This window comes from Diabrotica virgifera, chromosome 5, assembly GCF_917563875.1.
Source record: "Diabrotica virgifera virgifera chromosome 5, PGI_DIABVI_V3a".
NCBI lineage: Eukaryota > Metazoa > Arthropoda > Insecta > Coleoptera > Chrysomelidae > Diabrotica > Diabrotica virgifera.
The window spans coordinates 19,564,732-19,590,507 of NC_065447.1; the positions used below are offsets into that span (position 1 = coordinate 19,564,732).

The following is a 25,776-nucleotide window of genomic DNA, read 5'->3' on the forward strand; positions in this document are numbered from 1 at the left end:
TTTTTCTTTCCGACTTGGTGTTGGTTAGGAGCCAAGTCACGTTTTGAAATCAACAAAAAATTAATATGCCTCTAATTCACATTGGCGGTTATAATTTACAGGAAGGAAGAAATTTTGATTTGAATCATTTGGGATATAATGTTAATATAAATAATATGCGACATACGGTCGACATTTGCGGAAAGAGCAGAATATTTGCAGTGATTAGGTACTTTCAGTATGAATATTAAGAGCAAACAGTAGCGATTAACAGGTAGCAACAAACGCGTTCCAAGATTGCGGCTCTAATTTTGAATATTTTGTCGAGCTATTTGGCAGACACATTCGTAATATAATAAAGAATGGCGGTACAGAGCCCAATTTCAGAAATATGTTATTCTGTGGAAATTACTCTATAACTAAATAAAATATTGAAAAAAGGAGCCTGTAGCGCCATTGAGAAAGACAAAAAAATACACTTTCTTCAAATAAACTTTTTTATCCCGTGCCTAGATTTTGTGTCAAATTGGAACTAGTAAAAATCGATTTTTTATAACAAGAAATCGAACGTCACTGACTTGGCAACATTTCGCGCCTATGTGTATAAAAATTATTGTTTTTGATAGTATAAACGTCACTGTCAGTGTCGAATTACCGACGCACTGTTTCCTCACTTTTGTAAGTTCGCAGAACTTTCGCAATCTTGGACCGCGTTTGTTGCTACCTGTTGATCGCTACTGTGTGCTCTTAACTGCAACAGTATGAGATAAATCTACAAACAAATACAGGGTGTTTCATTAATAATTGTCCATATAGTAACTGGAGAAATCTTAGTACAAAATACGAAGATTTAACCTAAAACACTTAAATAAAATGTGGTTCCTTACTGAGTTACAGGGTGTTTTATCTAAAAATTTAAAAATTATTATGCTCAGCATTTTAAAACTATTCGACGTATCCTGTTCATACTTGGCAGGAAGTATAGGTACTATACAAACTACTAAATTATGTCAAACAAACGTTTCTGTCTATTACCAGAGGCGTACGACGGGGGAAAGTGAATGGTTGACCCTTTCCACATTCTACGCCACTGGCGGAATTGCTATTTTAGTTTAATTTTTGGATTCTCCAATATTTTCTATGAAAATAATATCCTCTTCATTCGTAACGATTAAGTCATTAGTTTTCGAGATCTTTGAAGTTAAAAATGAAACGACACGGTTATTTTGATTAATGTAGTGTATCGATTCATTTTTAATTTAAAATATCTCGAAAACTAATCATTTAATCGTTACGAATGAAGAGTATATTATTTACGTAAAAAGTATTGGAAAATCAAAAAATTACACTAAAATAGCAATTTCGTCAGTGGCGTAGAATTTGGGAAGGGTCAACCAGCCACTATCCCCTGTCGTACGCCTCTGGTAGTAGCTAGAAACGTTTGTGTCTCATAATTTAGTAGGGTGTATAGTAGTCGCACTTTCTGCCAAATATGAAAAGGATATGTCGAATAGTTTTAAAATGCTGAGCAAAAATAGTTTTTAAATTTTTAGATAAAACACCCTGTAACTCAGTAAGGATCCACAATCTATTTAAGTGTTTTAGGTTAAATCTTCGTATTTTGAGCTAAGGTTTCTCCAGTTACTATATGGACAATTATTAATGAAACACCCTCTATAGAGTGGGCCAAAGAAAACAGTCCACTTCGATATTTGGCAGTATTTATTGGATTTTAAGGAAATGACGAAAGAAGTCGATTTTTGATCTAAGGGGGACACATTTTTATGGTACATACATCTGTCATTTGTCAACCCCCTCTCTTCCACTTTCCCAGCCCTTATTTTTAAATAGGGAATAGGGGTCGTGTGCTAGCTCATTTGAAAGGTTATTCAATTCTCTATTCAGTAATATAAACATTAACATAATTAAGTATACAGGGTGCCCAAGAAAAAAAAATTTAATCAAATTAATTGACACAAAAAGAAGAATGTATGTAATTTATTTATTTCAAAATACATTCTACTGTTGTCACAAAACAGAAAAAAATGTTTTTTGATAAATTAACTTTGCGTTTCGCTTAATTTCAATGTTCAAGCTGCCACCCATCTGCCTCTTGGTAGGTTGAATATTGAATTTAAGCAACAAACAACGTTTATTTATCAAATAAACATTTTTTTCTGTTTTCTGTCAGCAGTAGAATGTATTTTGAGTTAAATAAATTACATACATTCTTCTTTTTGTGTCAATTAATTTAATTCAAAATAACTTTTCTTGGACATCCTGTATAAATAATTATGTCAATGTTAATATTACTGAATAGAGAATTGAATAACCTTTCAAATGAGCCAGCCACGACCCCTATTCCCTATTAAAAAACGGGTGGGGAAGTGGAAGGGAGGGGGTTGACAAATGACAGATGTATGTACCCTAAAAATGTGTCTCCCTTAGATCAAAAACCTGTTTCATCATTTCCTTAAACTCTAATAAATACTGCCAAATATCCAGGTGGATTTTTCAAATAACTTATTAGTTTTCTCAGAATTCGAAAAAAATGAATCCCCATTTGAATAGCATTGCAGCCGAAAATACGTACCCATCCCCTTAAGGAGATACTCGAAATATTTTGGGTATCATACAAGATAAAACAATTGACGGTTTATATAGAGTTGGTACGAAAAACGGAACAATAAACACACTTTTTTCAAGAAATCAAATAAGAGAATGCAAAGAGCATTTTCTTAATTTCGAAGATGTTCCAGACGTTAAGCTGTGTCTAAGAGAAATTAGTACAAAAGATTCTAAATTTGGAGGACAACGCTTTATAAAATGCTACTGCAATAAGAAATGCTCTTCAAAATTATGTAAGTGTAAAAGGTCTAACGTATCGTGCAACTCTAAATGCCATAATGCCTTAACATGTGACAATAAACACTAATTTTTTTCAAAAATGAATAACCATTTTCAATTTCGTTGCAATACGAAACTACAGCCGCATCATCATTCCAGTCCATTCAGAGAGTGCAGCAAGCACCTTTACCGGTTTCGAAACTTATTAGTCTCTCATCAGGAGGCACATAATGCTGCCCTCTTTGACCCAACTAAACTAGGACAAACCCCGGCGTTCAGTCACGGATTGCAACGAACGAAATGGCAGGATTGCAAAAAACTAAGTTTTCAATCTAATAGCACATAAAACAACATCCAAAAATGTTATTCTACATCCCACCAGACTGAAAACAATGGGAACCTTCTCTGGTAACACCTCCGAGGCTTCTACAATTTGCAAGCCATAACGGATGCTGAGACTAAGGAAGATGAGGGAATTTTACAATTTATAATTCACGTCCCATTTGCTCAGCGCGGTAAAGTTCCAACGAGAATGGTTCACTTCGTGGTCCCCTGAGTTTTTTTTAGTTTTTTTTATTAATTTTTTATTTTAATTACGGCAATATAAAAATAATAAACATTAAAATTAAAAAATGACGTTTTATTAAACCTAATCTAACAAATTACGACATTTTAACAGCTGATAGGGGTTTGACTAGTCAAACCCCGATTTCATAAGATTAAATTTCGACCTTTGCCTAACCAACTTAGTCATATCCTAGGTTTGGCTAGTCAAAGGCCGAAACTGTAATTTATTTCGGGCTTTGACTAAGACCGTCAGTCATACTTGAGGATTGCCTAGTCAAAGCTAGGAGTGCCTGAAATTCGGGCTTTGACTAGAACATATAGGTACACTTAATCGTGAAATTTTACTTATAGGTAGAGATCGAATATTGACCTTTGTTATATTCAAAATCATTGCCAGAATGTGTCGTTAAATCTCCGAAGAATGATGCTTGAATGGAAATAGCAAAATAGTAATAATGGTATAGGTGGTAATATCATTACTCGTATGTTCTATCGTAAAATTTTATCCGAGGTCCCACCAATTCCAATAATTTAAACGGTTCTGATGTTCGAAAAGATAATATATTGGGATGAAGTCTAGATTTTTGAAGTGTCGCAAATAAAACTGCTCTAGTTAGTACTTATTCGCGAACAAAATTCTGCCGAACCGAACGAGCTGATCATTTCGGAGGAGTGTCGGTAACTGCGGAAAGATCAAAAACGAGCATTTGTTCGTTGATGCACAGTGAGTACGGCTATACTCCAAATTCGTTGTTACCGTGGTCGGATGAACACTGAAATAAACTGAGCAGAACATGGGAACGCGGCGAATAGAACGAACGCGAAGTTAGGACAAATAATCCCGGACAGAAAATCCCCACAAATTATCCCTGGACAAAAAATCCCCGAACAAATAATCCCCACAATTTTTTTGGACAAAATATCCCTACAAAAATCCCGGACAAAATATCTCCAAGAAATATTTGCTGCCGAATAGTCCTCTAAAAGTTTTCCCGTAAATGCAATCGACGAAAATGTTTTTCAGCCTCAGTGCACAAAACCAATAAGCGAACTCGCACACCAAATAGACCAGGGCATTTAGCACTAAAACCACCCGAATAAATAGATTTTTAAACACAGCACCTAGAGACTTGCAGTTCTTTGCATTATGTTCAGGATGACGTCAGGAAAAAAGTCTACTATTCAAAAATGGGTGGAAATGCGTAATTGCACTGTAAAGCGCATAAAATGCATCCAAAATTGCATAAATATAGAAATAAAGTCAAAATCAGTATACTAAGGAACAAAATTTATTATTTGGGGGGGTTTTTGGGGCAACTGAAAACGATTACACCATCAGAACTGATCCCCGGATCACCTGGTGCATAAGGTCACGGCAAGAGACGTCATCTTCTGGAGTTTCGATGGTTTTCGACATTAAATCGATGCAAACGGATTACTCACGGGTTTTAGGGGTCGCTAAATACGAATATGATATCAGAATTGACTTCTGGAGTACCTGGTGCCCAGGGTCGATACTAAGGCACGTCATCTTCTGAAGTTTCGAGGGATTTCGGCACTAAATTGATGTAACTGGCTGGACTACTCGGGGGTTTTTGAGGTGGTTAAACACGAAGATGCCATCAGGACAGACCTTAGGATCATCTCGTACCCAAGGTCACTGCAAGGGACGTCACCTTCTGGAGTTTCGGGGGCTTTCAGTATCAAATTGATGCAGTATCCCTACATCGCATAACATACAGTCGGAGAGATACGCACTGAGTCTCACATCTGGTTTTCGGTGCAGCGAAAACCAGATGTGACACAGTGCTTATCTTTTCGCAGTGCATGTTATATGCGATGTAGGATATTGCTTTGGTGTGCGAGCTCGCTTAATCGCCATGAAACCGCTTTTCGGTACGAAAAATTAAGATTAAGCATGAATATTGTAATTTCGATTACTAAATTTCGAATTCCAGTTCCATGTCGAAAACTTGAAATTTTACATGACAAAAGAGTGTGAGTTTTTTTAAACATCGTGGAAGATATTATTCGCTTAAATCTTTTGCTCACTCTGCTTTGAATAACTATGTTCAAAACATTGCGTATAGGGCTTTTCATTCACAGTCATTTGTTTCGAGCTTCTGTCATGTGTCACATAATATTAATATATGTACGTCATACGTCTCTGGTTTGTACCATTGTCATATACCAATAACGTATGACGTAGATATATTAATATTATGTGACACATGACAGAAGCTCGAAACAAATGACAATCGATGAAAAGCCCTATTCGTGATGATAACTGCTCGTCTTCAAAACGATAATCTTGATAGTAATGCAAAAAAACCTGTTCCTTTTTGTAAATTTAACGTCAAGAATTTAGTCATCATCATCATCAATGTCGTTATTCGTTATAACTCTTCGTAAGTCTTTGCCGCGTTTACTATTGCCTTCAATGTTTGTCGGTCCTGTGCCACTAATTCCCATTGTCGCACTCCCATTTTCTCCAGATCTTCTCTGACTGCATGTTTCCACCTTTTTCTAGGCCGTCCTACAGACCTCCCATCTGGCCTCTCCCCGGGCAGCTATGAAAGATTTTTGAAAAAACTCACATTTTTTGTCATGTAAAATTTGAAGTTTTCGGCATGGAATTGGAATTCGAAATTTAGTAAAATTTCGGGAGAACTATTCGGCAGCACATATTTCTTGGGGATTTTTTTGTCCGGGATATTTTGTGGGGATGTTTTGTCCAAAAAGAATGTGTGTGTACTTTGTACGCACGTAAGAAGTTATACTTCTATTATATGATTTAAACGAAATTAATATACTTTTTATTTATATTTTATTTAAAAATTAAACTAATTTATACTTACTACTTCTCAAACATTTTTATTAAAACAGTGCCAAAAATTAAAATAATAAAAGAATTTTACACACACAAACACATTAAAAATGCCACAAATGATTTCTGAACATTAATTGTCGGAAAATGTTTTAACTAAATACGTATTTTCTGAAAATAAAATTATATAATAAATATACTTACAATCATAAAATGTATAAAAAAAAATAAAAAAATAAAAGTTTTTATTGGGATTCGAACCAGCTATCAGCGCGGTTGGTATATTGGGGTTCATTCGCTTTAAAAGCTTCGCCACGGAGGCAATGTGTCATTATGTGCGAAGATCGACTAACTAAACGGATTAAGCTTTTGACATTTTTGAATTAAATTAAATTATTTTGATTTTGAATTGAAATGATTTAGAATTGAAAAAATACAACAAAACATAGAGTAAGAAAACAATATATTAGGTGAACATTGATAGAAATTTTCATGGTAATCAAATTACGTAAATAAAAGTATTAAGTACATACTATGTATTTTGGTAGGTTCAAATAGGTAGGTACCTATGATACATTTACAATTATTACGTACCTGTTGCTTTTAAAAACTATTTAAATGTCACTACAATTATAAACTCTTTTGTTTCTGTCCTCACAACAATAAAACTAATATATTATACATTTGTTTACCTTCATATTGAACAATTATTTATTATTGACAGATCATTTCAACACCCAATCAGAGCCCGTATAACGACTAATACCATACTGTCGGTGTGCGCATGCGCGCAGATCAATATCAATTCACCCTCAATCTCAATCGCGCCTAAACAAGTATAACTTCAAAAAAATTTGTGGGGATTATTTGTGGGGATATTTTGTCCGGGAATTAGGTATTTGTCCGGGGATTTTTTGTCTGGGGATTTTTTGTCCAGAGATAATTTGTGGGAATTTTTGTCCGGGATTATTTGTCCGGATCGTCCTTTGAATATAGTTTGTAATTCATGGGATGCATCCGGAATGAATAAAATAAAAGTACAAGGTGAAAAGAATGTCGTGAAATGTGAAAAAAAATGGAAATTCCCCAATAAGGCAATAAGAAATTTTAAGCACCATTCAATGAGCATAAACACCGTTATTAGTCTTTAAATCCCAATCTACAGAAATTATTGTTTTTTTGCGTTAGCTACAGCAGTGTATTATTTTTTATTTTAACTACTTCCTACAGGTAGGTGCATTTTATTTTACGACTAGTGGGTAGGTCAATAAACTTCTATAAAATCGATCGTAAAATTAGAGAAATATTAATTTTATCGAACTTTTGTTAAACTTTACGTCACAGCGTTTCATTCATTAAAATAGTTCATAAGCTGACGAGAAGATAAAGGTATTGTCATGGTAATAAAGAAGCAAGAAGCGGAATGATGTTGGTAATACGGTCACTCATTATGGGAACAAATTGATAAAGTACCTAATCGGTAGCAACTGCAAATTTTGCGCATTTATAGTTGTTGATTAGTCCTGATCTTAAAGCGATAACCTACAGTTGAGATATTAAAGTCAGTAATATTGAAGTATGAATCATATAGATACAAAAATAATACCTACTTATTAGTTATTTATGATATAAGTGTTGAAAGTACAATTTTAAGGCACGCATGTGAAAGTTTGCAGAATGAGCGAAGCGAATTCTGCAATTCACATGAGTGCCTTAAAAATGTACTTTTTAACACGTATATTTTTGTTAATTGCTGAAACCATGAAACCCATGACCCGTAAAAGGTAGAACTGGTTGTCTACACTCGAGGGGAATGTCTAAAAATTCTTAGCGAAAATATTTCCTATACCGTTACATAAACTTGTCTTTTCTACAAACGTGTTAAAAAAAGCAATAATACACTTTAAATTAAATTTTAAAAAACCTTTTAAACCACCTTTTTCAAATTGCGGAAGTTGTACTATTAATATTATTGTTAATAAATGAAATATAAATATTTTGACGTTTCACAATCTGACTCAATTTTGAATTCACTTTTAACTGCAGTGCCTTAAAAATTTTAAAGTAGCATTTTTAACACTCCTATGGACTGCTAAAAATTGCATTTTTAACACTCCTATGGAGTGCTAAAAATTGCATTTTTAACACGGTTGTAGAAAACATATTTTTTGAATTTTTAATAATGACATTGTAATTGTATAATAGATAGGTACCTACTGCAAACAATGAGTGGTTTCGTGGTTTGTAAAATGTAACAGTATAATAATATATTCATATTTTATAATTTATCATGTTTATAATAGGTATATCATGCAATTTCTTATTTATAGCTCTTAGCTCTACATTTTGGCACTAGCTGTGTATGACAAGGGTGTAAACAAGTCAACAAGTAAAGTAGTTCATATTGTAACCAGGCATTCTTGTTATAATAAAAACGTTTACTTGTCAACACGTCCTTTGTAATGTTCCATCAAGTAGATTATTTCCTACCTCGTAGCTCTACAGGTTATGGGCCCAGAACTGTTGGGCCCGATAGCGGGCGGCATGCAAGGGATGTACAGCAAGCGGGCGCCACTGTTTGGGGGCGCCAAAATGATGTTTTTTTCTGCTGGTGTTATACAAAATATTATTTAAAAAAAAAAACAAAAGGTCGTCTATGTCTATGCTTCTTTTGCAGGCGGGCACCTTATACACCAACGCCAGGACTGCGAAATCAAGTTGTAAACATCTAACCCTTTGATGTCTTCAAAAGTTTTACTAGAAAAAGTTGGTCTCTTAGTTGTCCTCATAGGCGTAACCAGGGGGGGTTTTGGGGGTTATAACCTCCCCCCATTGGGATATACTTTGAGCTCTATACGCTTAACACCATACCCCCCAGAGACCTTTCAGTAGTTAGTAGTTGTAATCCCCCCCTCCCTCCCGTTTATCATCCTGACGCCGTTGGTTGTCCTATCCCAAGATGAACTTGGAGGTTCTTGAAAAATCCTTTATAAACTGAATTACAAAAAAAAACTAGTATTGGTAACTAAAAAATAGTAAAATAATGTTGATAGCAGTTAGATAGAACAACTGGATGAACTTGATGCCATACTAAAGCGAAAAAATACACTGGACTGCTTTTAACTAAAGAAAGTAACACAGATGCGGTACGTGATACCGCAAGAAACCTTTATGTCAACGTAGCTCAAAGACTAAACACACTAAAATTGCCGCATTTGAGAGCAGGTGCGGGAGCACGCCAAATAGAATTCTATTGTAGTGACGTCACGTTGCCTAGCAACCGTCGATTCTCCCATTAGGAAATTCTATTTTGTGATGTCAGCAAAATATAATTCTATTTGGCGTGCTCTTGGACCTGGTACAATTGTACACATCCGAAAATATATTTTCGGCGCGGTATGGCATACCGCACGTCAGTGGTTAAGGGTTAAATTTGCAAGGCGAAAAAGACCAAAAATCGCTGCTACAATATTTGCAACGAAATATTGTAAATTTAATATTCTGAGTGATAGGACTTTATACCAAAGAAAGTCTGTAATATTTTCCACAAAAGACCATACCAATATACAGGATGTTTCATTAAAAAAAAATGAGAAAATTTTGTCTTTGAAAGTAGTAACCACACACATCGAAGATTGTATGGCTGGATGACAAAATAATAGATTATTAAAAAAATAACATTAAGGGCCAGTTATTCAATCAATGATTAACTCATGGATTAAGTAAACCATGATTAAATTTAATTCGAAGATTATTTCTAATTAAGTTGTTCAATGCAGGTTAACTTTCGGATTTATTAAACCCAAATACTGAAACAGTGGCAATGTTGCCAGTTATTAATTAACGGCTTGGAACAAATTTTATCACGAAAATTGTACTGAAAATTGTGTTCTGTGGTATAAACGGTGGTGTTCATGACTTTTGACGCAGTGACGCTCCCATATCAGTGATTATTTTCGTGTTTTAAATTTAAATTTCAAAAATGGTATTATATAAAAATAATAAAAGAAAGGGAAATATTAGAGCCATAGATAAATAATATAGTATTACCGGATTCAAGCTTTACGGCTGATGAAGAAGAAAAATAATATATTTCGTTAAAAAATATAAACATATTCTCGAGAATAATTAAGTGATGCAGTTACAAATTACGGGAAAAAGTAGCCCAATAGGCCAAACTAGTTTGTCGTAAAATCGGGTTTGGCCGGTAATTTTATATACAGTCGGAAAAATGAAAGAATACCCATGAACGATCACATCAATCACTTATTTTGTATTTGCTGTCTTTTTCTATAACAAATGTTTGTTATTTATAGAATAAGACAGCAAATAAAAAATAAGTGATGGATGTGATCGTTCATGGGTATTCTTTAATTTTTCCGACTGTATTTGTTAATTAACTATTATAAATAGTTTACCTATTTGTAGGATGAGCTAGCCTGTCTCTTATATGATCAACAATCATAAAAACTGTTTCCTTTGGTACACGAAATCTATTCAAAAACTCATTATCTGACCACTTATGAAAATTATTTCTTCGTCTAAGAACTCTTCGTCTTCTGTGATATCTCCATCTTCAAAATCAAAGACACCATTATTTTAGCAATAGCCAAAATTATATTTTATGTAGACACTAAATTATAATAAATTATTTTAAATCTTATCCACGATTTAAAAGTAGCAATACCAACACAATATATTATAGTACAATAACTATGGTAGTTTTAATCTGGAATTTTCTTGACAATATTTAATTTAAAACCAGAAAATAAGGTTACAAATCTCTAGTTAACACCGTTAATCCTTCGTTTTTGGCCGGTTAAGATAATCTCTGGTTAACAAATGGTTAAGTGTTAAACTTGCATTGAACAACGCAATATTACGTTTAATTGAAGATTATTTTTAATCTGAAGATAATCTCCAATTGAACAATCGGGCCTTAAACTAAAAAAACATTGACATGTTATTTACATTGTTATTACCTTGGAAACCTAATCCACACTGCTTTAAATTATATTACCATTTTTCTGGATAACAGTAGGTATAAATATTTCAAAATTATGAGCTTTAGGCCTATAGAACCTTATACAAACTCTTCATATTTTAAAAAAATACATATATTCAAAAAAGCTTTAGTATACAGGGTACCTGGGTCCATTAAAAAAACACAATTTTGGGTAATTATGTTGTTCTGAATGACCCTGTAAGTATAATCGAAAATAATTTTTTTGCACGATTGATCATTTTTGACTGTTTACCGTGACATATTTTACGTCAGTAGGTGACATTTACTAGCAACTCGACGGTAAGTAATCCAACTCGACGGTAAGTACTCCAACTCGACGGTAAGTAATTCACTTACCGTCGAGTTAAAAAATCTCTTAATTTTAATTTATTTTTTGAAAGAATAAAGAAAACTAACGAATTATTTATTAATATTGAAACTTATGGTATAATTTGTTAAATTATTTAATGAAATCCCACTTGCTTGGGCTGTGGTTTCACTTCTAACAGAAAATCCTGCATTTTTTCTCTTCAAATACGCGATCAAAGTTGAAAACTTGGAAATATCAATGCCATCATAAAGAAAAACGGTGGATTTAATCATTGAATATTCTGCCCAGAGGCTTCCAGGAGCTTTCAACTTCATATGTCTTTGAACGAAATATGCCAATAGAGTCTTTTCTTCGATTCTTAAATTCTTGCCTTCGCACCATTTTTTAAAACTTTGGTAGGTATTTTGATAACGGATTTTGGATTTTTCGGGAATTGCGGAACACCCTTCTTCCCAAGCCCGTTCAATTTCTTCAAATTCACTTTCGCTCATATTTTAATTTATAATAATCAAAATTGTACTTAAAATGATTGACAACTAAATAAAAACTCAAATCTCCATTGTTGTTATGCACCCTAGTTACTACCTAACAACCAAAGTATCTATCTTGATAAAATGAATGAAACTAGTCAATATGACAAAAATGTTTAATTTTATAATTTATAATGGTATCAATCGTGCAAAAAACGTTATAAGCATGTCGAACGTTAAGGGTAACCGATCTCAGACAATAATTGGAGTCGTCGCTCCGCTCCTCCTCCAAACAATTGTCTTCGATCGGTATAAAACCCTTACCGTTCTCCATACTTAATATACTATAAATTATAGACGTCTTTGATATACTTCAGTTTTGTAACATTTTTATATACTCCATAGTTTAGCCGTAATCAAGAAAACCAAATTGTAATTCAACATTCAGACTTTATACCTACTGTAGGTATTTAAAATTGGCGCCCTCTTTTATTTTGTAACAATATGAAGAAATTGGCTGTGAGTTTCGACGGTAGCGCTATCTCGCGGTTTGAAACTTATACTTTTCTGATAAAATTTATGTATGTGAAATATGCAAAACGAAAAAAATAGATACTTATCTAGAAAGACACAAATTATGAACTGAAATATTATTGTAACCTGATTACTAAACGAATACACAGAATTAATAGTAAAATTAATTATGTTTTTTTATTTTATTCATTATAATTTTAATATTTAATATATAAGTTTTTTGAAAAATCCATATTATCCGCCATTTCAGTTTGTGAAGTTTATCAAATGCACAAAACAAAACTGCCAAGGCCAACTGCCACTAACACAGCGTTGCCACATTTTATTTAGAAAATCTACTGTAAGTTTAGCTTACTAAAATTTACTTATCAAAAACTAAAATATACTATAAAACTTTATTAATATATTTGTATATAATTTAGGACTTTTTATAATAAAAATAACAGCTGACTAACTAGAATTTTTTTTTATTTAGCTAATGCCTAGACAACTAATGGGCATTGGCATGGTGATAGTACAGTGGATTTTACCAATTAGGTAGCTAGTGTTATGTGTAGTGTGTGTGTTGAGTAAGTGTCTTGTTACTTTGCAAAGTCGATGTCATTGTCTCTGCAGAGACGCTAATTGTATCCGAACGTCTGCGGTCCCTCCGGTGGGTACCGATCCCACAAGGATAGAAACTATTTTCATTTATTAATTTATAATAAACGAAAAATTCTCTACCCTGGTGAGATTCGAACTCACGACCATTCGGACCTTTCGATCCAAAGGTAGGAGCGCTTTCCACTGAGCCACAGAGGGAGTTTAACTAGAAATTAATATGACTGTTTGTAAACAAAAACCAAACTTTTTTATATTTTAACTGGGGAACAAAATGACCAACTATAATTAATTTTTATCAGTTTCATATTTAATATTTGTATATAATATTTTGTCATCAACTGATTTTAACATCTGCATGTCTGGATCACATTCTTCAAACAATTATTTCGCATTTTACATTAGAAACACGCAAACACAACATTTGTTGTTTTGCAAAGTTACATATATTATAATTATAATATATATTATATAATATATATTATAATGGGTCATTCCATTTCAAATCACTCAATTTTGGAGCAAAAAAAATTTTGGACCTCCGATTTGTCTGAAAATTGGTATATAGCTTCTTCGGGACGTAAAAATAAGATATTTAAGGTCAAAAAATCTTCTTCTTCGTTTGTTTCTCAAAATGTTATTTTATGCGATTTTACAGTGATTTGGTGTTTATTTAGACAAATTTGCATTTTCTATTGTAAAGTATCAATGGAAAAAAAAATATTTTAATAGAAGGGACTCAAAAATGTCATTATAACAAGTTACTTTGATTCAAAACAAGCTTTTGATCAAATTTTATAGTGTAGAAAACGTTAAAATACCGTTTTTTACATTTTTCTCGATTCCCAAAATACATCAAAATCGATTTGGCTGAAAATTTGCCCACATATAGACAAAACATAGGACTTTAAGTGGTGAAAAGGATTTGAATTATATATTACAATACGAAAAAAGTTACATGCAATATTATAGTCAAAAATATAGGCATCTACTGTAAGTACAATTAACTCAAAAATATCGACTTCACGACAAAAATTGTTAGAAAGAAATTGTAATAATTGTAAATATGATTTATTTGGAACAATTTCAGTTCCTACCATTTTTGTCGAAAAGTTCAAAATGGCGGAGATATTGAGCAAAACAGGTTCTCCTTTAATATCAAGATGGCGGCAAACGTAACGGAGGAATTAATTCGTGATTTTAAATTTAGGCTACTATTGACTCCCCTAAAGATCAGAAAAATAAAATTTTTGGGCAGCTCGGCATTCAAGGTCAAATGCTATCCCGACTGGACTAATATATACTGTTGGGTCTGATATTACTGCATGTAACTTTTTTGGTATTGGAATATAATTCAAATCCTTCTAACCACTTAGAGTCCTATCTTTTGGCTATCGGTGGGCAAATTTTCAGACAAATCAATGATGATGTATTTTGGGAATGGAGGAAAATGTAAAAAACGGTATTTTAACATTTTTTACACTATAAAATTTGATCAAAAACTTGTTTTGATTCAAAATAACTTATTATAATGCCATATGATGACATTTTTGAGTCCTTTCTCAAGTCTCGAGACAGAAAATGCAAATTTGTTTAAATAAACACCAAATCACTGTGAAATCGCATAAAATACGATTTTGAGAAAAAAAGAAGAAGAAGATTTTTTGACCTTAATTATCTTATTTTTACGTCCCGCAGAAGCTATATACCAATTTTCAGACAAATCGGAGATCCAAAATTTTTGCCTGAGTGATTTGACATGGAATGTACCTAATATATATTATATTTTAGTTTTCCATCGTTAGCTTCTAACATCAGGCTCACCGAATACCAGAACTCTTCAATAACACCTGAAATAGGTACTGATTGCACTGCTACTTGAAATCTGCAAGTTTGTTACACCAGAATCCAGTTTAATTCATTTCTGTTTAATATTCATCTTCTACGTCCTGGGGCTAGATTCCGTGCACTGTAGATATCTGCACTTCGCTTTCTATCGATGTCAATTGTCGTGAAAATATTTGAATTTTTAGCTTTAATTGAATTATTTTCTAGTTTTGCTAGTTGATGCTGAAGTGACACTTAGGGCCGGTTGTTCGAACGCTAATCAACACTGATCACTATCAAATATTTAATTACTGTCACAACTGTCAATGTCAACTTTGGTTGGGTTGCTGAAAACATAATTTATTATAATTATGAGATTAGTTAATCAATTAACATAACAATTATTAACATAATTGATTAATTAATTTCATAATTGTAATCAATAAAATTGTTTTCAGCAACCCAATCAAAGTTGACATTGACAGTTGTGAAAGTAATTAAATATTTGATAATGATCATTTTTGATTAGCGTTCGAACAACCGGCCCTTTAAAACAAGAAAATATTTGAATTAAAACTAAAAATTCAAATATATTGACATTGATAGAAAGCGGTCGGCGGTGTTAGCAATTGTACACAGAATCCCACCACTGAATCTTATTTTCGGTAATGACATTGGGAAATTGTGACAAAATGTCTAAAAATTAATTTAGAAATGGGGTAAATACTATTAAAAAGCAAATTTTATTTTAGTCATAAGAAAATGTTGAAATATACCAAAAATCTACTAATAAATATTGCCTACTAGAATTTTTTAAAATATATCAAAAATCTACCAAAAAAGTAGAAATCTACTAAATGTGGCAACGCTGCACTAACAGCGCTGGTGAAAACCGTCAAATCCCCTCTCCTCTACCCATGGCGCGCCATTTGAATTTATCAGATAAATGCACAAAACTGCCACTAACAGCGCTGGCGAAAGCTGTCAAATCCCCTCTACCCATCGGCTCATGGCGAATAGATGAAACAAATTAAACCCTTCGCAAACCTGAAAGAGATTAAGAAATCGAAAAGAATTAAATTTTTTAATCTTAAGCTTGTCAGCTTAAACAGATAGTGAAACAAATTATCAACATCTGTTGTTAAATACCTTCAAAGTAAATAGGTACTAAATTTATTTTTAAGCTGAACAGCTTATTATTAAGCGTAAATCCCGGATATACACCATAATTATTGATAAAATCATGAAAACAGTATTACTCACCTTCTACTTTGCAACCATAAACTTATAGTCCTGCAAGTAAACTAAGAGAGTCATTAATATTCAGATCAGCGGGTATTACTATTGGTGAAAATGTGCAGTTAAAAGTTAAATAAACAAGGGATCATTCCATAAAACAGGTAGATCGAGATCCCTTTTTGATAGAATTTCACACTTTAAAATAGCACCCCGCTGAGCAGAATATTAATGACACTCTTAGTTTGCTTGCAAAACTTTACAGCAAATAACGAAAATAACATGATCCCTAATTACGACAAAAATTACCATCATATAATACATGGATGCCTCCAAGATCATAAATGGAATAGGAGCGTGCTTTTTGACATCACATTAACATTTCATCTATAAATTGTCTCCTAAGACAAGTATTTTTACAGCAGAACTATTTGCCATAATAATTAACGCCCTAGCCATTATTCTAGAAAAAAAACTTCACAAATCTCTTATAATATCTGATTCACTTAGCTGTCTGATATCTATTTCTCAGGTTTATCCCTCTCATCTGACATTACAGCTAAAGTTTATTTTATACCAAAATAATTTGGTAGTAGAGTTCCTCTGAATAGATGGTAACGAAAAGGCAGATAGCCTAGCTAGAGTCTAGCTAGATTTGCAGTAACCAGTACAGCGTACAGCCGCATTAGTGGAAAATCTAAAAGTGCATTTGGATTTAAAACTTTACTTAAAAGCAAAATGCACGATGTTTGGCTTTGGCAAATTGATAGAAATATATTCTTTCGCCCTTCCCTGGAACTTCTGGCATTCAAAGCGACAAAATACTCAAGTCCCCATGTCATCATGTCTCAGATTAGGACACCTCTGCAACACATGCATACCTACTTGCTGAAAAGAAAAAAAGGGACCAATGTGTTCTGTTTGTGAATGTATAATGTATAGTGACAGTGAAGCGACATTTTTCGAATGTATAGCGATATTTCGATCGACTCTCCAAGATACTAAGTTGAAATTCAAGACTATGACTATTATATGAGAGAATATCGAACAAACACAGTTAGTTTGAAATTACGTTTATCTGATATTTCGATTTACTCTTCGGAACTCGATATTAAAATACAAAATGAATAAACTAGACAAATTTTATTTTTGTTGCTGATTAAAATAAATTCTTCTAATAATTTAATTTCATCTGACTCATTCATATTGACAATTCAGACATATATTTATACATTTTAATTTAAAGTACTTAGATAACTTTAAAATAATATTGCCAATATTTATGAGGTGCATTTCTGGGACGACTTTATTGGAGGATAGATCAGGTTCATGGGACAATGAATAAAGATTCAGTGGAAAGATTCAACTATAGGTAGTTCTGAAAAAAAAAGAGATGGGAAGAAGACAAAAATCAAAGAAGCAGCTCTAATTATGTTAAATGAAACCAATTGTGTCGCAAATTCCTCGATAAAATGCAGTAGGGTGTGGTTACCCATACTAAGAGAGGAAATCAATAGAAAGAAAATACCACCATTAGTATCTAAGCCAATAACATATCGAGCATACATGTGTTTTATTTTAAAATAACATAGGTACATTATAAAATCAGAGTTTGTTGTTTGTTGTTAATTTTGCGAGTAAACTAAATGTAAGACCAAATACTTACCATGTCGGGATAGTATGATGATGTTTTTTCCATGTTTTTTCCTCATGCTTTACTATGGGATCACTAACAGGAGAATTTTACTGTTATCATTGCATGTGGTTGTAAAGAGAAATGACATGCTATGATTTTTCTGACGGATAGGTCTATCTATTCTTAAGTTAAAGTTGTCCCAGGAACGCAACTCATAAACATTGGCAATATCATTTCAAAGTTGTCTACTTTAAAATGTATCTATAGGTAAGTAATTGTAATTATCTATGTGTCTGAATTGTCAATATGAATGAGTCAGATAAAATTAAATTAAGTATTAGAAGAATTTTATATTAAGTAACAAAAACAAAATTAATTTAATTTACTAATGTTTTTTATTTTGATAACGATTTCCTTCCTAAGTGGAAATCGAAAAGTCAAATAAACTTAATTTCAAAGTAAAATTGTGGCTTAATCCGAACTAAATCCAAAAATATAGTATAATAATTGATACAATCATGAAAAAAAAACAATAGGTATTACTCACCCCTTTAAAATAAAACCTATCGGAATGGTCACCCACCAAAAAACAAAAAACGCGCGACTCACAAAACCGACACCATAAACTACTATAACCTCAGCATACTATTCTACTTTGACTAACTTGTCAAAAAAACTTTGTTTTTGTTTCGAAGGCAAGTAATCCGCGACCCGTCGCTAGTAGCACGAGCTGCGTGGACCTTTTGAAATCTAGGAGGCTGCGATCTCGCGAGGCGCGAAACAATCGACAGTAGCAGCGATGGAATAGGCGGGTCGGATGGGTGCACCCCGATGGGACGGGCATGGGCGATATGGTATATGGGCGGATGTAAGCATGTGTGGTGTGTGAGGATAATGAGGATGATATGATGGGTCGTTAGAAAGTATACATACACTGTCTGAAGTGGTACGGTGATTTGACAAACAATCGAAGAATGGTGGGACAAATAAAAGGGGGTAAGGGGTATAATAGGCGTGCTAACTAAAGGGCTCTACTACATTTATTAAAAAATTTTCGGACTTACCAGTAACTGGTTGACAATAATTATTGTCAATATAAAGATCGTTCCATAAAAAACGAAGAAAAATCAAGCTGCAAAGCGGTCTTACATACCACTAGGGGAAAGGCGGGCAAAATGGGGTACTTAAGGTTTAAATTGGGATTTAAAAAAAATATGTTACTTTTAAGGTCTAATAATAAGACAAATATCATTGTTATAGTAGTAACTATTTATTAATATAATTTAAAGTTAAAAAAAGTAAAAGTTTTTTTTATTATATGAAAAAACAGAAACTAATGCAAATTACCCCATTATGCCCATCGTATAGGGTAAAATGGGGTACCAAATTGAAACCAAGGACAACTTATTGACAAAATTCGCATATAAGTACTGCTTCATCATCCTCATATTCAACACTTGCACATGAATTTTCAGCCCATTTATGGCAACTGGATCAGCTTATCCATCCTTCTGTGGAACTTGAATAAAAGTTTCCGCAGAACCAGTTGGTGTCATTATCTTCGCCTTCTGAATCTGACTCTACTTTTTAGTTTTTTTCAATTGCTATTTTTTACTCTTCTGTGATTTGGTTTGATCATCGGCTATCTTAGGTACTTGGTATGGTAAAAAGGGTAAAGACTACCAATAGATATGGTAAAATGGGTACCCCATTTTACCCTACCTATTGGTACCCCATTTTGCCCAAAGAGCAGATTTTGAGAATATGACCTGTTTAAATTATTGCAAGTTTTTATTTTTCAACATAACGGCAAATGAATACTCTAGAACACATTCACTGTTAGTTGGAAGTAATGATATTAAATAATAAATTGGTTTAGTAATACTAACGATGGATTATTTTTCGACCGATTTAACTTGGTTAACTAAAAACGCACATGTACTGTTTACAACAATCGACTAACAGCTAATTAAATCTGCTTTATGACAGAAGCCGTAAACAGGCGTCTATAATATAATTTCATATTTCATTAACGTCGTATAGAGTATATAGAGTATAGATGGAGCGAGTGATATTGAAAAAAAAGGGGGTACCCCGTTTTATGCAGCTACCCCGTTTTGCCCGCCTTTCCCCTATTTCATTTTAACTTTTGATAGGACGTAAAACGAGTAACCTAACAGAAAATTTTAGTTAGCACTTACAATAAAATAGTAGTGGACCAAGAGACAATAAAATAGTAGTGGACCAAGAGGAAAAGTAGTCGGAAAAAAAATCATTTTGAGACGGCTGATTTTTTCATATATTGTTCCCTATGCTTCCTCGAACACCGTACCGGCCATCTGGCTATGGCTACTGATACAGGTTGCGTTCATTACTGCGCAGCACACTTGTACAGGTAAACATATCGAATTTAAAATTATTGTAAGACGAAAAATTTTTTTGTCATTACTTTTTAAACATTATTAGAAATATGAACTGTAATTGCCAGACATTTCTGTGGTTTAAAAAGTAATGACAAAAAAATGTTTCGTCCTAATAGTTATTTATGATATATTATAACTTTAAAAGTATTCATTTCCGAGAAAAGTTGTACTGACATAAAAGTTGCGTAATTAAATTTCCTATAATATAGAATTGGTTAAAAATTTAAAAAATAGTCAGCCTTGTTGCAAAATAGCAATAATTGCAAAAAAAAACATACAAAAACAAGTCTTGTACCCTCGCAGATCCGTGGAAAAAATTTACACCCAAAATAACAAAATTCAGTTTGGCAACACTGTGCGAATGTTGATACTAACATATCCTTTTTAAGATAAGCACAACGTTAATTTAGTCCAAACAAATTAATATATTTTTTTTGCCAACAAAAATGAGATTTTTCAACCAAATAATGTTTCAAATATGATGTGCAAAATAATTTTTAATTGGGTTCTGCTAATGGGCTTGCTTTTTTTGTCATTAAAATAAAAAAAAACTAAATTTTACTCATTAAATCAATGTTGTCCGGTTATCGTCTTAATTATTTTAACTGTACTAATATCCGTTGAGTAATTATGAATGATTATTAGGTCGTTAAAACATTTTATCTATAGCGGCTTCTGGAATATCTTAAAAATATCGAATTTCATTGATAAAATGCGCATATTCCACCGATCTTCGCTTCGACAATACTTATTGGCATTTTACGTTTATCAACCGTTTATGCTACACTTAGGACTTTCATATTTCACCCAGAAAAACTTTATGATACAATTAAACAATACTGTAAATTTCATTAAGATAGGTTTAATAGATTTTGCAAAATAAATTTTGCAATCCAGCTTTCGCAAAAATAATTCATTTTTTTTCAAAAGGACTGAAAATTTGAAAATAAAGCAGATAGCAAGTTGAAATTTTTTTTGCTTATAGAAGTGTACTGTATCTTTCATTTGCAAGTCGCAATATTAAAATCGATTAACTGCCACGGTGTCAGGAATTTTTTTTAAATAAACATTAAATTATTGGTGCTACGCGCAGGACAGCGGATAGTTTGCTCTGATTGGGCATTCCAATGACCTTTGATAATGATTGATACATTTTAATTTTTATTACATTTCGTTATAAATAAATAAATTTGTGTATTGCAAAATAAAAACAGATACTCTATTCTTTAAAATAACACTTTTTTAGCAAAAACTTTCTTTGTTCATATATTTTAACTTAGAGAATAAAAGTTTATTATTTTTAAACATATGCAATTGTTTAAACAATATTTCACAAAGAATAATAAAATTAGTTTGTTTTTTGTGAAATTAAAATATTAAAATACACAAAATATAGAGTAAGAAAATAATATATTAGATAAAGATTGGAAGAAATTTTGGTGGAAATCAACTTGTGTGAATTGAACACCGCTGTCCTGCGCGTAGCACCAAAAATTAATGTTTATTTAAAAAATTTCCTGACGCCGTGGTAATTAATCGATTTTAATTTTGCAAATTGAAAATGAAAGGTACAGTACACTTCCATAAGAAAAAAAAATTCAACTTGCTATCTGCTTTATTTTCAGTCCTGCAACATTTTAAAATAATGAATTTTTTTTGCGAAAGCTGGATTGCAAAATTTATTTTGCAAAATCTATTAAACCGATCTTAATAAAATTTATAGTCTTGTTTAACTATATCATAAAGTTTTTCTGGGTAAAATATGAAGGTCCTAAGTGTGGCATAAATGGTTGAAAAATGTAAAATGAGAATACTTGTTTTTGTATGTTTTTTTTCGCTATTATTGCTATTTTGCAACAAAAGTGACTATTTTTTAATTTATTAACCAATTTTATATTGTAGGAAATTTAATTACGCAACTTTTATGTCAGTAGATACAACTTTTCTCAGAAATGAATAGTTTTAAAGTTATAATCAAAAATCCAATAAAAAAATCGAATTTTTCCTTCATATTTTGACATTTGGATTATTTAAACAATGTTCCGGACCATTTTGAGTGGGAGGATAACTTAAATATTATTATTATTTGAGTTATTTTCAAGCAATTTCTGCAAAAAAATTTGAGTCACCTCTCAACGTCCATCTCAAAACAGATGCGCCCTGGACTACTAATATTTATTATGTTTATTACCATGGGGTTAAGCCACAAAATTATTCTTTAATGGTAGATAGCAACCTGCGGTTGCAGTCTGCAGAGGGAACTACATGTTCATAAATCATGTACCTATGTTTTCTGAAATCGTTTCCTGCAGTAGGTATTCATTTGTTTTAAATACGCAAATTTTCAAATTATTAAAGAATGTCTTTAAATAAAAAGCATTAAATACAAAACCCACTAGGTAGGTATATTGATACCTACTTACTTAGTTTAGAAAATTGATAGATATTTAAAAAAAAATAATAGGTACCCTTATTTAAAGTGTGATTCCTGAATTATTAATTTCAAAGTTTTATGTGATTAATATTTTGACGAAAATTATACATATCTAATTTCAAAATTTTACCTTGCATTATTCATAATAGACTCTACATAAGGGAGTGTTCAAGTATTACGTAACGCAGGTTGGGAGGGGGGTCAAAAATCTTCAAAAATTGCGTTACGCAATAGTTAAACGCCCATTATAGTGCGTTACGTAGGGGGGAGGGCGGGGGTCAAAAATCTTCAAAAATTGCTTTACGTAATAAGTACTTGAACGCTCCCTAATACACATTTTTAAGATGAGGTTGTTAAGCAGCTTCTAAAAACAAAAATATACAGGGTGTTTAGGTAATTAACATTAAAGATAATGGACTATGCTAGACTTGAGTGAATCACCCTGTATACTCAAATTTATGTTGAAATAGTCCATAGTTGAATTTAAAAGTTGACGTATCCTAGCGTTTTTAAAATTTTCTAAAATGACACATGACAAAAACAAATAAGTGGTTTCCATACATTATAATTTTAAATGATCACCCTGTATTATTCATAAAGACCATGAAATAAGATTGTTAAGCAGCTTTTAAAAATATAAAAATATACAGGGTGTTAAAAAATAAAGCTTATGGACTACGGTAGGCTTGCATGAATCGCTCTGTACATTTAAATTTATGTTTAAAAAGCACACATTTTTTTATATATGAAAATCTACGGGTCTCAGCGTTGTTTAAAATTGAATAAAACAAGGACAGAAATAATTTTATTCCATAAGCGCCTTCTTATATAATATACAGGGTGTTTCAGAAAAAGGTAACACGATCTCTAAGGTGAAAAACTGAAAAATAATGGGGGTTTGCTTAGTATAAAATTTTTGTAACGGCATGCGTTTTCACGATACAGGGCGTTGAAGAACAAAAAGTTTTACACATTTTTTTCACTATTTTTCCGAAACTACTGGCAACATCGTATATTATTTAATACAAAAATTTTTACTAAGCAAAATAAAATGTTGAAATAATAAATATGTTATTTTATTTTAAGTTTTTATTAAAAAAGATAAAATAGAAGGATGCATGAGAAGAACAATAAAGGATGAAGCCAAAAATGTATGTAAGGATGGGGCCAAGCAGGGAAAATGTAAATGTAAAATTAGTAATAAAAGATTATTATTGTAAGTTTTGGACATATGTATTTCATGTCATTGGACATGAAATTACGATTGGCAGGGATAACCAGACACATGAACTAAAAAGAAAAATCGTTCTTGGGTGGGCAGCATTTGAAAAACTGAGAGAAACTTTTAAAAGCGAGTTGCCCAGCCCACATGCCTAAAGAGAAAGTTATTTGATCAGTGCGTCCTTCCAGTCTTGATGTACGGATCAGAAACTCAGAAACACTTACCTTACCTAAAGCCTCGGCTACCAAACTAAGAGTAACGCAGAGAAGAATGGAGCGGTCAATGTTAGGAATAACTCTGCGAGACAAAATCAAAAACGAAGAAATCAGGAGAAGAACTAAGGTGACTGACGTCATCAAAAGGCTAGCCAGGTTGAAGTGGAGATGGGCTGGACACATAGCCAGAATGACAGATGGGCGATGGACAAAAAGGTTATACGAATGGAGGCCAAGAGAAGACAAGAGAAGCGTCGGTCGACCGCCTACAAGATGGACAGACGACGTAAGAAAGCTAAATAAAAACTGGATGAGAGCGACGCAGGATAGACGTGGTTGGAAACGAGGGGAGGAGGCCTATGTTCAGCAGTGGACTTTTGAGGCTGGATGATGATTGTAAGTTTTTATTATTATCTCAAATGCGATTAAAATAATAACAAAGTTCTTTTACCGAGTTTCCGGTACTTTTCTCAACCTAGTTTTCAATTTAGGTTCAAATGGTCACTTGGGTATTACGTAACGTTTAGGTAGGGGAGGGGGGTACATAAAAACGTTACGGTGCGTTACATGGGGGGGACGAGGGGTCAAAAATCTCCAAAAATTGCGTTACGTAATAGGTACTTACTTGAATGCTCCCAAACACCAGCAGTCATCACTGCTAACTATTGTATCCATGGACGTATAAATAAAGATTATTTATACGACCTATATCTTTATTTATAGGTCCATGATTGTATCTTTTTCGTGACTTTTCGCAAACGTAGGTACCAAAAGTCATGAAATTCAACAGTTCGCGTTTAGAGTATGGAAACATAAAGATATCTAAAAAAATACCAGGTTATTTTAAAAGATATATTTTAAAATACCCTAAATAAGGGTCACAATACAAAACATTTTCGGATTACGAAATCCATCATCAGTGTTTAAAAGCCAAAAATTGCATCCTTGAGCCACCAAAATGTATTGGGTAAAAACCCTTTAGATGTAAAAGATATAGTTGTTTTACATATTTATATAAAATTCATGTGATGTCAAAGATATGCCTGGATGTAACCCAGAGCAACACAGGACTCTTCCCACGTGATTTTAATTTTTTGTTGAGAAAACTTCACATATTGCATTTCAATGGCCAACTGGCCAGTTGACAATAGAGAGATGTCATCGTTTAAACTCGGAATATCCTTAAATTTAAATGTACCTACACAGCGGCCCTCGAAAACTACCCGTTCAGTTTGCGTTTTCTCATATGGAATCACAGAATGTAGGTAGGTACCTATAGCCCTGTGAAGTTGGCACCTCTAAATACGATTTTTTCAAAAATTTTTCTTTTTTTTAATTGTCCATCAAATGTCCACTCTTGTCCAGTAAAAAATTTTTTTTGTCCACCTTTTGTTTACGAGATACTAAAAAAACGTGAAATAGGGCCCAACACCCAGAAGTCAAAAAAACGTCGTAAAAACTGATACGTTTGATTGTCCAACTGTTGTCCACACTTGTCCAGGCATTTTTTTTAATTGTCCACCTGTTATTTATTTAAATTAGCAATAATTATCGTTTGTTAAGTAGTAAAAATGCCAAAAAATGAGAATTTTTGGAAATTTTTTTTCACGTTTGTTGTCCATC

At 32.7% G+C, this 25,776-nt stretch overlaps 1 protein-coding gene across 2 annotated transcripts in view; it reads right to left on the bottom strand.

The window, feature by feature from the left end:
- LOC114335011 (single-minded homolog 2) overlaps nt 1-18,664 on the bottom strand; it is a 203,658-nt gene extending 184,994 nt beyond the window's left edge. For both annotated transcript variants that reach the window (XM_028285162.2, XM_028285164.2), the window contains exon 1: nt 18,407-18,664. The gene's annotated coding sequence lies outside the window, so the exon portion shown is untranslated. The remainder of the gene's footprint in view (nt 1-18,406) is intronic.
- Nucleotides 18,665-25,776: the final 7,112 nt, after the last annotated feature.